Source organism: Protopterus annectens, chromosome 1.part2, assembly GCF_019279795.1.
Source record: "Protopterus annectens isolate FY-2018-M chromosome 1.part2, PAN1.0, whole genome shotgun sequence".
NCBI lineage: Eukaryota > Metazoa > Chordata > Ceratodontiformes > Protopteridae > Protopterus > Protopterus annectens.
The window spans coordinates 1,241,647,619-1,241,661,861 of NC_056727.1; the positions used below are offsets into that span (position 1 = coordinate 1,241,647,619).

At 41.3% G+C, this 14,243-nt stretch overlaps 1 protein-coding gene across 2 annotated transcripts in view; it reads left to right on the forward strand.

The window, feature by feature from the left end:
- Window positions 1-14,243, forward strand: part of LOC122792322 (nuclear receptor coactivator 7-like) — a 1,388,015-nt gene that overhangs the window by 711,802 nt on the left and 661,970 nt on the right. The window lies entirely within an intron of this gene.

Genomic DNA, 14,243 nt, shown 5'->3' on the forward strand with positions numbered 1-14,243 from the left:
ATGTTTCTTATTTGGATTTGGAGATGGATCTCCCTGTAACAATTTATGGTTGTTATTTTGGATTTTAATTGTTCAGAAAAACTTAATAGGGCAGTGGTCACTTAGGTTGTTGGGCAGGACTCTAACTTATCGACACCGTTATTTAATATTAACTGTTATAAGGTATAGCATTAAATTGTTTCCTGTTTGGAAATTGGGTCGTGTTTGCTGCCTTACAGGTTTTTTTTCCAATCCATATTGCTGATGGCTTCTGTTTATCATAGGATCATAGGAGGTTACTAGGCTATCGACTCGTAGCCAGGTCATTTCAAGCCTAGCTGTTTCATCCCAATGCAATATCATAGATACTCTAGTCAGTACCCAGTATTGTATTTAGTAATGACTGCCCATGTCCAGGAGGGTTGTGTGTGCTATCCTTGGTAAAAATTTACAGTGCCCCATGCACTCATCCAGGTTCCTTTTGAACAGTGTCATAGAGGTGCTCTGCTGTACATGAATTATCAGCCTGTTCCAAAATTGTGGCAGTCACTGGAAGACAAATCTATCCATCCAGCATGTCCTTTTCAAGTCACAGACAATATTTAAGTCCTGGAATAAGCAACATTTGTCCCGTTGTTTATTTTTTGAACATTGAGACCTGTGACAGTAGTATTAAAATCACACAGGATTATTGTATTTTTGTGAGAACATGGTGGAGAGGCCACATTGCTTTGTCAGGAATGGTCTTCACCTGTCATTTTAGGTTTTCGGATATTGGCCAAAATGTTATCCATCCCTGTAGTGCTTTTTTTTAGGCATTGTGAAACAGACAAACCTTACATCATAACAAAAGCTATTCAGGACAAACTAAAGGTGTTACTACTCAATGCTATGAGTCTCAACAAGAAACTGCACTCCCTGGAAGTGCTCCTCACCCTGGAGAATGCTGACATCTGTGCAGTTACTGAAACATGTTTCAAAACCACAGAAAGCACTCCAGCAGTGCTTGGCTAAAACACTTTTCATATGTTCCAACCATCCACTAAACAATCAAAGAGCAAAGGGAGGAGGAGTATCTATTTACATAAAGGATAAGCACACTTCAAGGTTGGTCAAACAATATGACATGCTTGAGCTACTCCATGTCCAACTAACCATGGGAAAAATCCATTGCCACATTCTTGCTAACTACAGGTCCCTCACTATGAATCAGGAAACCGCTACTTCATACCTGAAGTTACCAGAATCACTTACCATCCAGGCCAGTACCATTCTCATGGGTGATTTTAACTACCCTTGCGTTATTTTGGAGTCATACATGACCACTAACATGTAGGTCTAAATGTTTCTTGACTTGGTAAATTCAAATGCCCTGGATCAGCTGGTCTACATTCCCAGTAGGGGAACAAATCTGGTACTCACAAATATGGGAGAGTGCTGAACCTCCCCCACCCCCAGTTTGTTGTCCTCACTGGTCAGATCAGATCACAAAGCTCTTTCCCTTGAAATAAAAGTAAAACTAGTCCCACCACCTAACCCCAAAACTTTAAGAACTTCTGTAAGGTAAATGATTCCCTATTAAGGGATGTCATAGCTAGTTTCCAAGCTCCTCTAAATTCAGAAAACACAGAAATATATGTAGAGGCATACACAAAGACCCTGTGCAACCATATAAACTGCTGCATAGAAATTAAAGTACCAGACCAAAATAAACCCAGGTCAAACCACAAAAACAAGCCATGCTGGTGGACTCCTGGTATTAATATGTTGTACAGCAAAAGAAAGAAAATCCTGTTGAGAAGTAAGAAGGAATGTGCACAGCAGAGAAAAAAAGTCCCTCATTAGTCTAAACAAGTGAATCTGGGAAGTAGTCCAGTCTCTGAAAGTAGACTCTGAGGTAAAAAATAGCTTCCAAAGCTAAGCGTAACCATAAGGTATTTTTCAGTTATGTCCATAATTTTAAGGGCAAAACCCAATAATGTGTGGGATTAGTTGTGGATAGCATCACCTTCACTCAGCTGGAAGATATAGCAAATCTGCTAGCTGACAAAATCGGCTCAAATTTTACCTCCTCATCACTCCCAGTTCTCCCCCAAGAAATAGTTTCCACCACACCACTGCCAATTATCACCACTATACTCTCTAAAGCTAAAAGCACTCCTTCAAAGGGGGCCTGATGATGTGCCGGACTGTGTCTTAAACAGCTTAAATTAGGACTTATCAGGCCCATTAGGATCTCTATTTAACCACAGCCTCTGGACTGGCTTTGTTACAACAGAGTGGAATAAAGCCACAGTCATCCCTCTGCATAAAGGGGGAACATCTACTGACCTGGGAAATAACAGACCCATAAGTTTGACTAGTCTTATATGGAAGGGTAAGGAAAGAATAATCATTGACCTGATAAATATTGACATAAGAAACTTCCAAATACTGGACCTGACCTAATTCAGCTTTGTCAAGGGCAGGTCATGCCTACTGATTTCTTGAGAAAGTCACTAAGGCCATGGATGAGGGTAAAACAGCCACCTACCTTGACCTGGTCAAGACATTTGATACAATTCCAAAGTCAGGTATTATGAGTAAACTCACGAAACTGGGCATAAATCCCTATGTCACCAGATGGATTACCAGTTGACTCATGGACAAGACACATGTGGTTAAAGCGAGTGAATCCATAGGTTCATAGATTCATAGGATGATACTAGGCTATTGGCTCAGAGGCCCTTATAAGCCTAGCCAAGAATTTTGCGCATGTTCCCACAAAGTCAGCACCTGTTTCCCCTGTCCAGCACGTACACAGGTGGGATCCTAGGGGTATATTTTCTGTTTCCCATCCAGTCATCCAGGTTCCTCTTAAAGAGGGCTAGAAGGGTACTCTGCCTGATGTGGAGAGGGAGTCTATTCCACAGATGGGTAGTCTTTGGGACACAAATCTATTCTGCCAACAAGTTCTATTAATTCACAGACGAGGTTGAGGCCTTGCGTGTGGGTTGCGCGAGTGGAGTTTGACTTACGGGTATGCAGCAACTCCATCAAGGCTGGGTGTAAAATGGCCTTGTATACCAGACAGAGGTCACCTCTGAGCAGTCTGTATGAGACTGAGTAAAGGGACAGGGCTTTTAGCCTATCTGTATAGAGCAGGTTTTGAGACCCTGGATTTTCCTGGTCAGGAACCTCTCTGGTCTCTCCAGGTGCTGCATGTGCTTGGCATGGTACATGCCAAAGGGGGCATTGTACTCGATAACAGGTCTGAAAAGGAGGAGTACAGGGATGTTATGACCTCCTTGTTTCTGGATGAAATACCCTTATTTATGAGGTGGGCCATGTATAAAGCCTACTGCACAATGGAGGCAACATGGTGGTCAAAAGTCAAGTTGCTATCAACCCGGGTGCCCAAGTCCCTTATGACCAATTACATGCTTAGTACATTATTAATGTGATAATTAGTGGAGGATGCCATTTTCCCTAAAGGGGATAATGATTCATTACTTGGCATTCAGTTTGATGCCATGCTTCTGGCACCAGTCATTAGTTTGGGCACGGCACTCTTGGAAGATGTTCACATCACTAGGCGAATTTAAGACAGTGCCCGGCTTTTAGTCATCTGCAGACTTCATCAGCCAAAGACCACTGGTTTCAGCTTTCACCTCAGAAAAGTATATCCCAAACAGTAGAGGCACCAATACTGATCCTTGGGGTACACTGCTCATTACAGGTCTACTACTAGAGGTGGCATCCCCTATTTTGGCTGAGTGGGTTATATCAGTGAGCCAGTTAGCTACCTATCTGGTAACATACGGGCTGATGCCTAGCTGGGAGAGTTTATCTAGTATGTCTGAGTGGGGAATAGTGTCAAAGGCTTTGGCTAGGTCAAGGTAGGTGGTGTGCACCCTCCATATTCCCCTCGTCCATGCCTTTGGTGACTGTTTTGAAGAAGTAGACCAAGTTTAACAGGCATGATCTCCCTTTGACAAAACCAAACTGTGTGGGGGTCAAGCATTTAGAGGTTGCCAATGTCCTTGTTTATGAGGTCCATGTTAATGTATTCCATGACCTTGCAGATCAGGCTAGTTAGGCTGATGGGCCTATAATTGCCTGGGTCAGTGAACGCTCCACCTTTGTGTAGAGGGATGACAGTGGCTATCCTCCACTCAGCTGGGATGAAGCTGGTACTAAGACATTGGTTGAATAGAGTGACTAATGGAGCTGACAGCTCCTGCCTGAGTTCATGTAGGCTACAGCCAAGGATGTTGTTGAGTCCCATGGAGACTATATTTTTTGACAGGACAGGTGCAGGGGATGTCCTCGTATACTGATGGGGGGGACAGGGAGATGAAGCATGTCTGCCAACAAGTTGGCTATATCTATGGCGTTTGTGTATGTGGTGTTATTGACCACCAGTTCAGAGCAGATTTGGGTGTTACCTTTGAGATTTCAGACATATGTGAAGAAGGCCTTGTGATTGTCCTTAGTGAATGTGGCCGATTTGGACTTGAAGTTAGCCTTAGAGGATTTCACAAGTCCAGACAAAGGAGAAATTGTTTCCATCTTGGCACCGTCTCCTTCTTGGTCCTGGGCAGCAATATTTTTCCTTTTGTTACAGAGTTTGTTTATTGCTGCTGTCCACCAGACAGGTTTACACTTTCTTGAGGAAGATGATTTGGTCCTGTCAGGTATTGCTGAGTCCATACAACTATGTAGGTGCTCATATAGTATTTTGGTGTAGGCTTGGACATTAGTGCTAGTTCCAACTAAAGGGATGGTGGCTGTGAAGCTGCCTTTATCTGCTCTCAGGAGATTATAACCAGTTTTGGAAAAGTTTTCTGTTTGACCCTGATGACAGGGAGTCAGGGGACATGGTGACTTTGAAAGTGATCGCTTTATGGTCGGATCTTACCAAGGAGGGATGACACTGTAGGGGTGCTACAGTGGCTACTCATGTTGGTTAGGACCAGGTTCAGCATATTTTCACCTCTCATAGGGGTGTCAATCAGCTGATCAAATGCATTGGCATTGACGAAGTTAAAGAATCTCTGGGCATTCATGTTTGGGCTAGAATAGGTCTTCCACTCTAAAGTTGGTTAGTTAAATTCACCTAGGATTAGGGTAGAGGGTTGAATCTTAATGAATTCAAGTAAGTCCAGATAGGTATAGTGGGTGTCTTGGGTCATGGTTGGGGGTCTGTCGCTAGCTATGATTTCAATAGGTGTTTTGTCAACAGTTAACTGCACTTGGAGTGTCTCCTGTGCATCATACTGTTTGACCAGCCTAGAGGTGTGTATGTCTTTGATAACTATTGAAACTCCACCACCTTTGACTTTGTAGCCCTCCGTTTGGGGTTTGAAAGTACGGTAGGATGAGTAATCTAGTAAGGCTGGAGTGCTCTCTGCACCTTTGAACCAGGTTTCAGTGACTGCACAAATGTCACATCCTCCAGGGCAAGGAATGCTTGCAATGAGTGCAGTTTCATGCTAAGACTCCTAACATTTAGCAGCATGACCTTTAAATTTAATTTAGAAGAATTTTTCATGTTGGGAATTTTCTGCTCATGATGTTGCTTAAAAAAGGCCCTCTGGGGAGTCAAGAGTCTTTGCCAGAAGCCTGAAGGCCGGTGGAGACAGATGAAGGCCATCTCTGGCAAGGCATCGTGGTATGTCAGTCATATCCCCTCAGGCTGTCAGGTACTGGATCCCCTTGGAATGACACCAGAAATTAAGCCAGTTGTTAAAGTCAGTCATTTTCTGTTTGTATTGAGGCATCATTCTGGGTGATGGTAGGATGCTGCATAAGGCTAGGGACATACCTGCCTGGGAAACATATTCAGCAAGCTCAATCATGCCTGTCTTCATGTAGTCCAGAGAGGTGCATCTCAAGTCATTCACACCAACATGGACTATGACAGAGTCATAACAGTACCTGTTGTTAAGAGACTTGAGTGCATATGTGGATTCTAGCACCTGACAAGCAACCTACAGTGATTTTCTCCTTATCTAGCCTGGTGAGAGGCACATCTGTGTGTCTCACAATAGAGTCTCCTATGACTAGTATGTTGGGTTTGTGGCTGGGCCTTAGAGACTGTGAGACACAAACGTGTGCACTATGTTTGACGCTTGGTGCTGTGGGTTGTGATGTGCGTGTGTGTTTTTGATTCGGAGGTTTTTTTTTGTTTAGGTATGTTTTTGTTGAGAACCTCCGCATATGTAGGAGTGTGTTGTATAGGTGTGAGTGGTGTTAGAGGTGTGGTGTTCATCGTGGTTGTGCAGACAACTTTCTCAGTGCTAGATGTACTGGCTTGTGACTGAGACAGCAAGAATTCTAGGTTCTTAATGTAACTACATTTTTCACATAGGTTCATAGGTTCATAGGAGGTTACTAGGCTAGCGGCCATAGAGCCCTTACAAGGTTAGCTGTATTAATCCTGAGTTGCCTCAATTGTCCTTGGTTAGATAGACATAATTCACAGAGTCTAGGATAAACAACTACTCCTGTCCATGAGGGACATGGGTGCCACCCCTGGGGTGAATTTGCAGTCTCCCATCCATTTGTCCAGGTTGCACTTGAATAGGGTCAGTGAGGAGCTCTGATTCATGTGAATAGGAAGTTTATTCTAGAGTAGTGACAATCTCTGGGAGATATATCTGGCTACTTGTATCAAGATTATTTTACTCAAGATGGGATCCAGCGAGAGGCCAGTTACTAGTGGTGTGCCACAGGGCTCAGTACTGGGACTACACTGTTTGGAATATGCTTCTCTGAAGTCAAGGCTAATGTGGAAGGCCTCTGGATGACAAAGTTTGCCAACAACTGCAGTCTGGGGCAATTATGGAATCCCCCAGTGATGTACATATCCTTCAGGAGGGTCTAGGTCAAACAAATAGTTAGTGCCAGAATCATGGCCTAAAACTAAAGACCAAAAAAAAAATGCATTGTCATACCCTATGGTAAGTCAAATACCCCTGAAAATTACAACATAAATAGCACACCCCTAAGTGTAAACTCAGAGGTGAGACATCTAGGTACACAGATAGATAGCCTGAACATTGACGGTCATGTGTCTACAGTGGTGCGGAAGTCTTTCTATGTGGCACAACTTATAAGTAAAGGTATGGCATCCAGACCCAAGTAAATTACAGTCCAGCTGTTCTCAGCCCTCATTAGACCAGTAATCAAGTATAATACCCATTTGTCATGTACTTCACTAGGCATTTACAGCAGCTGGAGTGACATCAGAGGTTTTCACAAAGAAAACTCAGGGTATAAGCAACATGTCATATGCAGGTAGACTAAAAGCCCTATCCCCTTACACTGTCTCCTACCAACTATTAAGGGGTGACCTATGCCTGATCTGCAGTCATCATCATCATCAACCCCCTTTCTCCCATTTTTTACATGGGGTAGGAGTGTCATGTTAATTGTCACCATCCCTCTAAATTCAAAGCCACACTCCTGCCTTCTTCAATGCTCATGCCTGACTGTTGCAGATCTTCTTTCAAACAATCCATCCACCTCTTTGCTGGACATTCTCGCTTCCTCTTACCTTCTTCCTGTCTGTCCCAAATCTTCTTCACCAGATTGTCTTCTGCTTTTCTACATGTGCCTGAACCACCGTAATCTGTTCTCTTTGATTTTTTCTGCATGGAAGCTACTTTGGCTTCTGCTCTTATGTCCTAATTTCTTCATTTGTCCCACAGTGTGCATCCTACCACCCTTCTCAGGCACTTCATTTCCATTACCTCCAGCTTCCTCATCTGCTCTCCCTTTCCTGCCCAGGTTTCTGTAGCATACAGTAGTACTGGTCACAGCACTGTCCTGTACACCTTACTTTTCAGCTTCTTAGGCATTTTTCTGTCATACACTATATCAGCCACTCTATGCCAGTTGACTGCAGACCCTCTGATTCTAGCTTTGACCTCTTTATTCAGACTTCCCTTATCCTCAACAACTCCTCCCAGATACTTGAAGCTATTAACCTGTTCTAATATCTTCCCTTCTATCTCAATTCTCAGCTTCTTCTGAGTGCCCAAATTTGCTGCCATTACCACTGTCTAATCTATACTTAGTTTCATCCCATGTGCCTTCAGTCTTGCATTCCGTTCCCCTATCCTTTGCTGAAGTTCTTGCTCAGAGTCCGCCTGTAATGGCACATCATCTCCATACAGCAACATTATTGGTCTTCCCTCTGACCTGTTTGCTAATGTAGCCATCACCAGTATGAACAGCAGTGGGCTCTGAGCTGAAACCTGGTGCACACCCACTCCCATTGGAAACCCCTCCATGAGACCGAACACTGTTCGTACTTGAGTCACTGGGTCCTTGTACAGAGCCTGCACTAATTCTACCAATGTTTCTGGGATTTTGAACCACCGCAGGTCTGCCCAAATCAGATTTCTTGGGACCTTGTCATATGCTTTCTCCAAATCTAGGAATGCCCAGCTGGACGCTTTCCTCATCTCTAACTTCTTCTTATCTATCTGTCTCACTGCAAAGATCATGTCAATTGTGCTGTATCCTGATCTGAATCCGAACTGCTCATCTTCCATCTTCCTTTCTACTAGACTGCATATCCATTTATCAATCGCCCTCTACGGAACTTTCATGCAGTGTGAAAGGAGTTTGATACCTCTGTACTGTTTGCAGTGTGGATGCCCCCTTTGTTTTTGTACACTGGTATGAGTATGGTTATCTGCCAGTCATCTGGGATACGCCTTTCTCTTCACACTGCTATGAGTACCCTCTGGAGCCATTTCTCCCCTATCTGACCAAGCATCTTTATCATGTCTGCTGTGACCTCATCTGAGCCTGCTGCTTTCCATGACTTTATTTTCCTTAGTGCTGTTCTTACTAGTTCTAGGGTGGGCTCCTCTTCTTCTTTCGTTGTAGGCTGTGTCTGGGGCAGTACAGCTTCTGTGAGCTTTTCTTCATTCAGAAGATGTTGGACGTACTCCTTCCATCTGCCTTTGATGTCCTGTGGACTGGAGAGCAGGTTGTTGCTGACATCCCTTATGAAGTGTTTCTGACTGTCTTCTTTATCTTTCTGTCTTTGCCTTGAAACCTGATATAGTTTCTTTGTGCCCCTTACTGAGTCACTTTCCAGAAGGTAGTACAGTGCCTCCGATCCCTTATTCTTTGCTATTGCAACTTCTTTCTTAGCTTATTTGCTAGCCAACCAGTATTCCTTCCTAGCCTGGTCTGTCTTTTCTATCTCCCACTGCACTCCTTCCTTCTGTTTATGACTTTCTGGACTTCTGCATTCTGCCACCAGCTTTCCTTATGTACCTTATTTCCATACCTGGTTGAGCCTCATATCTCTTCTGTAGTCCTCACACATGTTATTTTGAGGTGCTGCCATTCTTCTTCAACTCCATCTATTTTACTTCCTCTTGGGGTGCTAGAGCCCTGAGTAATTTATTGAATTATTGTACTTTCTCCCCAGTGAACTTCCAGGTCTTCAGCCTGGTCTCTGTTGACCTTAGAGCCTTCTCTGATCACTGCTTGCAGATGATTGTGACAACCAGTGGGTTATGCTGTGGGCTGACTGTTTCACTGGGGATGACTTTGCGATTGCTGATTCTACCCCTGTGCCCTTTTCTTACTAGGAGGAAGTTTACCTGAGTTGTATGCTGGTCACTCTTGTATTTGATGATACTGACCTACAAGACAGACACAAATCCAGCCCTGATGGAGTCATTAAATATTCACAAGTCAAACAAAAAAGGGTCACCCAATATAGGGATCTAAATTTAGTCAGTGACTCAAGCAAAATATGATGGAGAGACAGATATATGTCTCAGAGATTGCCTCTTATTTGGATTAGGCTTCCTATTCACATTATGCAAAGCCCTTCCCTGGCCCATCTAAAACACAGTTTGGATCAATGGAAGGGGAATCTCAAATTCACACCTGGGGTAGTGCCTATGTCCCTTATGGACAGGGGCAATCTGTAAGATACTCAAGACATAATAGGCACAAATCCATGCCATCTTCTTGCTCATAGGGGCCATATATTGAGTAAAATCGGGTTATATTGGGTAGATTTGTAAGGACGCTTAAGCCATTAGCCTAGTAATCTCCTGTGAACCAATGAATCTATGAAATGTTGGGATCTTCTAGATTGAGTCCTGAAACATGGCAACTGAATGGCTAAAAGATCAGACTTACATATATATTAAGTCTGCGATGCCATTTCCCATAATATTCCCTTTTTCTCAGAGGTATGGTGATCACAGAGTTGGAATATATAAGTAGTTTTAAGGAGAGGAGCAATTTTTGAAATTCACTCTTCTCCTGTTTTTTTTTAACTTTTTGGCACTCAGAATTTTGAGTGCCAACATCTCAGTAGGGAGACGTATCTTGTATCATGTAGACAACCTAATAATCAGAATACTTCTATCCTCTCTATATCCAAAATCTATTCCATGGTTGCCAATTGAGAATTTCCTGACAAAAGAACAGCTACGTGTGAACTATGGTCCATGTCACTAGAAGACTCCACTACATTAAATCCTTTAAATTTCAGTCTAGTGTTTTCAGCAGTATGAGACTGCAGCAGGAAAACAATGAAGTGATAAGTAATACAAAGACACTTTTAACTCTTTTTCCTATTCTAAAGGGTATTAACATTCCAAGCCATAAATATTTGTAGGTTCATAGGTTTGGTAAAGAAGCTCAAGGTCTATTGGAGCTTGATGCCCTGGATCCCATGTTAGAACTTATAGGCGGTCATGTAGCCATCAAGTTCCTTCATGAAGGTATAAATTGGTTGGAGTTTATTCCATAGATATGGAAGTCTTTGATATATGAATTTGTCACATTTCACACTATGGTCAATGTTAATTTTCATGTAGATTGAGTGCCAAATAGGGGTCTTTTAATGACCTATATGTCAGATGGCAGTCTCCTCTAAGACAGTGATAAGGTACAGAGAAGGGATATAATTGCTGTAGCATGTTGCTAGAATCATGCATTAAAGATTTTTGGCTCCATTTGTGTGGAAGTTTTGTACCTTCTGCACTTTCACCAGATGCTGTGTCAGTAGACTGCAGCACAGGATAAGTATTCTATAATCCGTAATTGTATAATTGTGTTGATAAAAGTTGTGTGGGGGCGATTATTTCTCTGGCATAACTCTTCATTCCAGTAATGATGAAGAAGGTGTCTCAATCATACCTCTCAATGTTTCAGCACAAGAAATATGGACAAAGCCAGAAGTAATGGGGGGAGAAAAGCACAAAAAATATGGATGCATTTTAAAACTTGCTCCTATAAACTTATGAAGTTGCTAGAATAATAGTTTTTGAATTAGTATGTATTTTCTGAAGAATATGAAGTCTGAAACTAAAATGTGTTACTATTTAGTATTATTTAGTGACTTCAAATCCTAATAATTTGCTTGAAAACCACATCTTTTATGAGGAAAAGACCAAAAATATGAGACAAAAATCTAGACAGTCTGAGAAAATCTGGACAGTTGAGAGATGTGGTCTTGATATGCTTTGAAGATGGTACTGTGAACATGCATGTTTCTGCCTTCTTATGACCTCATCAGCACATCATAAGTAGAAGGCCGAAACATGCACGCCCACAGCTAGTGGGGTCTGGTTGTACTGGGATGAATGCATACACAAGGACTTAAAAATAAAAAGTAAAAGTCATGGACATTCAGAAGCCATATAGCTGAAACACTTGATGACCTTAAGGGGTCATTTGCATATATCCCATGGGCCTCTATTACAGGAGGTTTAAGGTATCACACATTGAAAACTCTAGCTTGGCTAGGTTTTTCCTTGTATTTCTTTTCCTTACCAGATACATACTATAATATGAATAAAACCCAGAAATGTGACATCAGATAATGTAATCCTATATCACTGAGACATTTAATAACTTCACATTTGTTCACATCTGCTAATATACCTCAATACAGAGGAAAATAAACCCTAATAAAACTATAATAAGAAGAATGTTCTATATATAATAAGTTCTGAAATATGTTTCTGTATGTGTTGCCCAAAAGATTAAAAAAAATGGTGTGTTACATATCTGAAGTGCTCATATTAGTTAGTTAGTTAAAGAGGACGCAATAAAAATAATAAACAAATAGTGTATGTTTAGCCACATCTTGGTATATATGGTTACCAAACCATGGGGGTGATGACTTGACATTTATAATAGTTGTCTTGCTGTAACCCAATCCGCACTGCTCCAGACATTACATTATGTATCCTGTCTGCTGGAAAGATTGTAAGACCTGAAGCATTGTATAATTAGTCAGAAGTGTGCAGTTAGCTTGCCCAGCTGGAAAGAACAGTCACCAGAACCATGCTGAAATTAAATTTATCTAAACTACTGGATTATCCCACAGACAGCCCCTGTAGACAGAACAGCCATGAGCAGGAACCAGGGCCAACAATCGCATAATATAATCCACATCAAACAATCCACACACTAGCTATAAACAGTGCCAAACATATCATGGTGTACCTGGCTTTATGGGCCCAAGTACCCAAAGACTGTTCTGGATACAGTGAGGCAACAAAACATACACGGTGGATTTTGACCCCCCCCCCTACAAACACTGTCTTGCCAGTGATGTGCCTTACATGCTAGACCTTTTTTTTATAAATGTAGTACCTATGCTTTCTGTCATCTGTCTTCTGAATGGTTAAGATTTAAAAAAAGAATAATTTAAAATCAGACTAAAATTATCTGTAATGACCTCATCATGTCATATTAATTCATCTAAGGGAGCTAATGCTATTATTATACACATTATAATTGTGCACAAAAACAGAGAAAAAAATCAGAAGTGCAGTTTGTTTCTTGAACTGATCAGAAAGAGATGTGTCAATTTCACTTGTGATTCCTTTAGCACTTGGGAAAGACAGCAATGTATCCTGATGCAAACAAAGCCTGGAGGGTTAAAGGATAGAATTAAAACGTTTCCCATGTATTTTTGTATGCTGCACAAAAGAAGCCAGATTTTTTTGTTGTTGTTGATTCTTTGCTCTTTGGAAGCCATTTTCCTTACAATCCCCCAGCTGGACATGTGATTCTCTGGCATACTAGTTGGGATGTGACAAAGAAGAGGATCATACATCACAACAGAGTTGTCCATCACCATCAAAAAATGCAAAAAATCTGTAATCAGCCATAATAAGCAACAGGAAAGATATCTCCAACTTTTACAGCAAAACCGACTAAGAATATGCGTAAAGGACATGAAGATAAAAAACTCCCACAATACATGACTTCATTCAAGCCATCATAACGAAGTCCTTGAAGTGATAAAGTTGTTCTACTGAATCATATAATAATAGTAAAGCACATTCAGTACCAGTGGTGTAACCAGTCTGGCTAAAAAAATAATAATAATAATAAACTAAAATAAAACTGTGTACCATAGTACTGGCATGCACTTACCTACACCTTTGAAATCTCATATATTATTAGCAGAAGTATTTGTAGACTCAGTAATATGAGTGAAGAAATAAATGTGTAGGGAAATGTTTTCACTGAGATATGTATGACCCCAATACCATGGCAAGGCAAAACACCCAGAGGTGTAAACCTTGGCCCATTGAGGACTGAAGTCATAAAATAATGGTAGACATTTATGTTTCAGACTTCATATCCTTCAGAAAAATTCATGATAATGCAAAACCTGTTATTCTATCAAATTTCTAAGTTTGTAAGAGCAATATTTAAAAAGTGTCCCTATTTTTGGACTTTTGTCCCCCCATTATTTGTGGGTTTGTCCAGATTTCTTGCTGTAAGATGTTGAGAGGTACAGATAGATGGATAACCCCAGTTGTGCCTAATAACCATTGCCTGATTAGGAATTACAAGAAACATATGTGCCTCTTCAGTTTATAATTTCTGCTTGCAATATTAAAAGCAGAGGAAAGAAAAACAGTGTAGAGCACTATAAAGTTAAACTTAACAGAGATAAGCATCACCTGCTGAGTTGTTCCATTTGTATTGATCAAGAAAGGTCCAGTTAAGACATGGGAATAAGGTTCATAGGTCATGCCAATATAAAGTCACTGCCTGTTTAAAAGGGAGCAATGGTATCTAAAGAATTAATTCTTGAGAGCCTGGCAATCCAAAAATCCAAGATTCAGTCATATACTTAGCTGAAAGAACACTGTCTTGTCAAAGCTATTGCTAGGATATGGAGACTTGAATTTATTAAACGTGGATCTAAATATAAAACTCTGTACAATTTATCTGTGCATATTTTTAAATAAATACAGGCTTTAGAG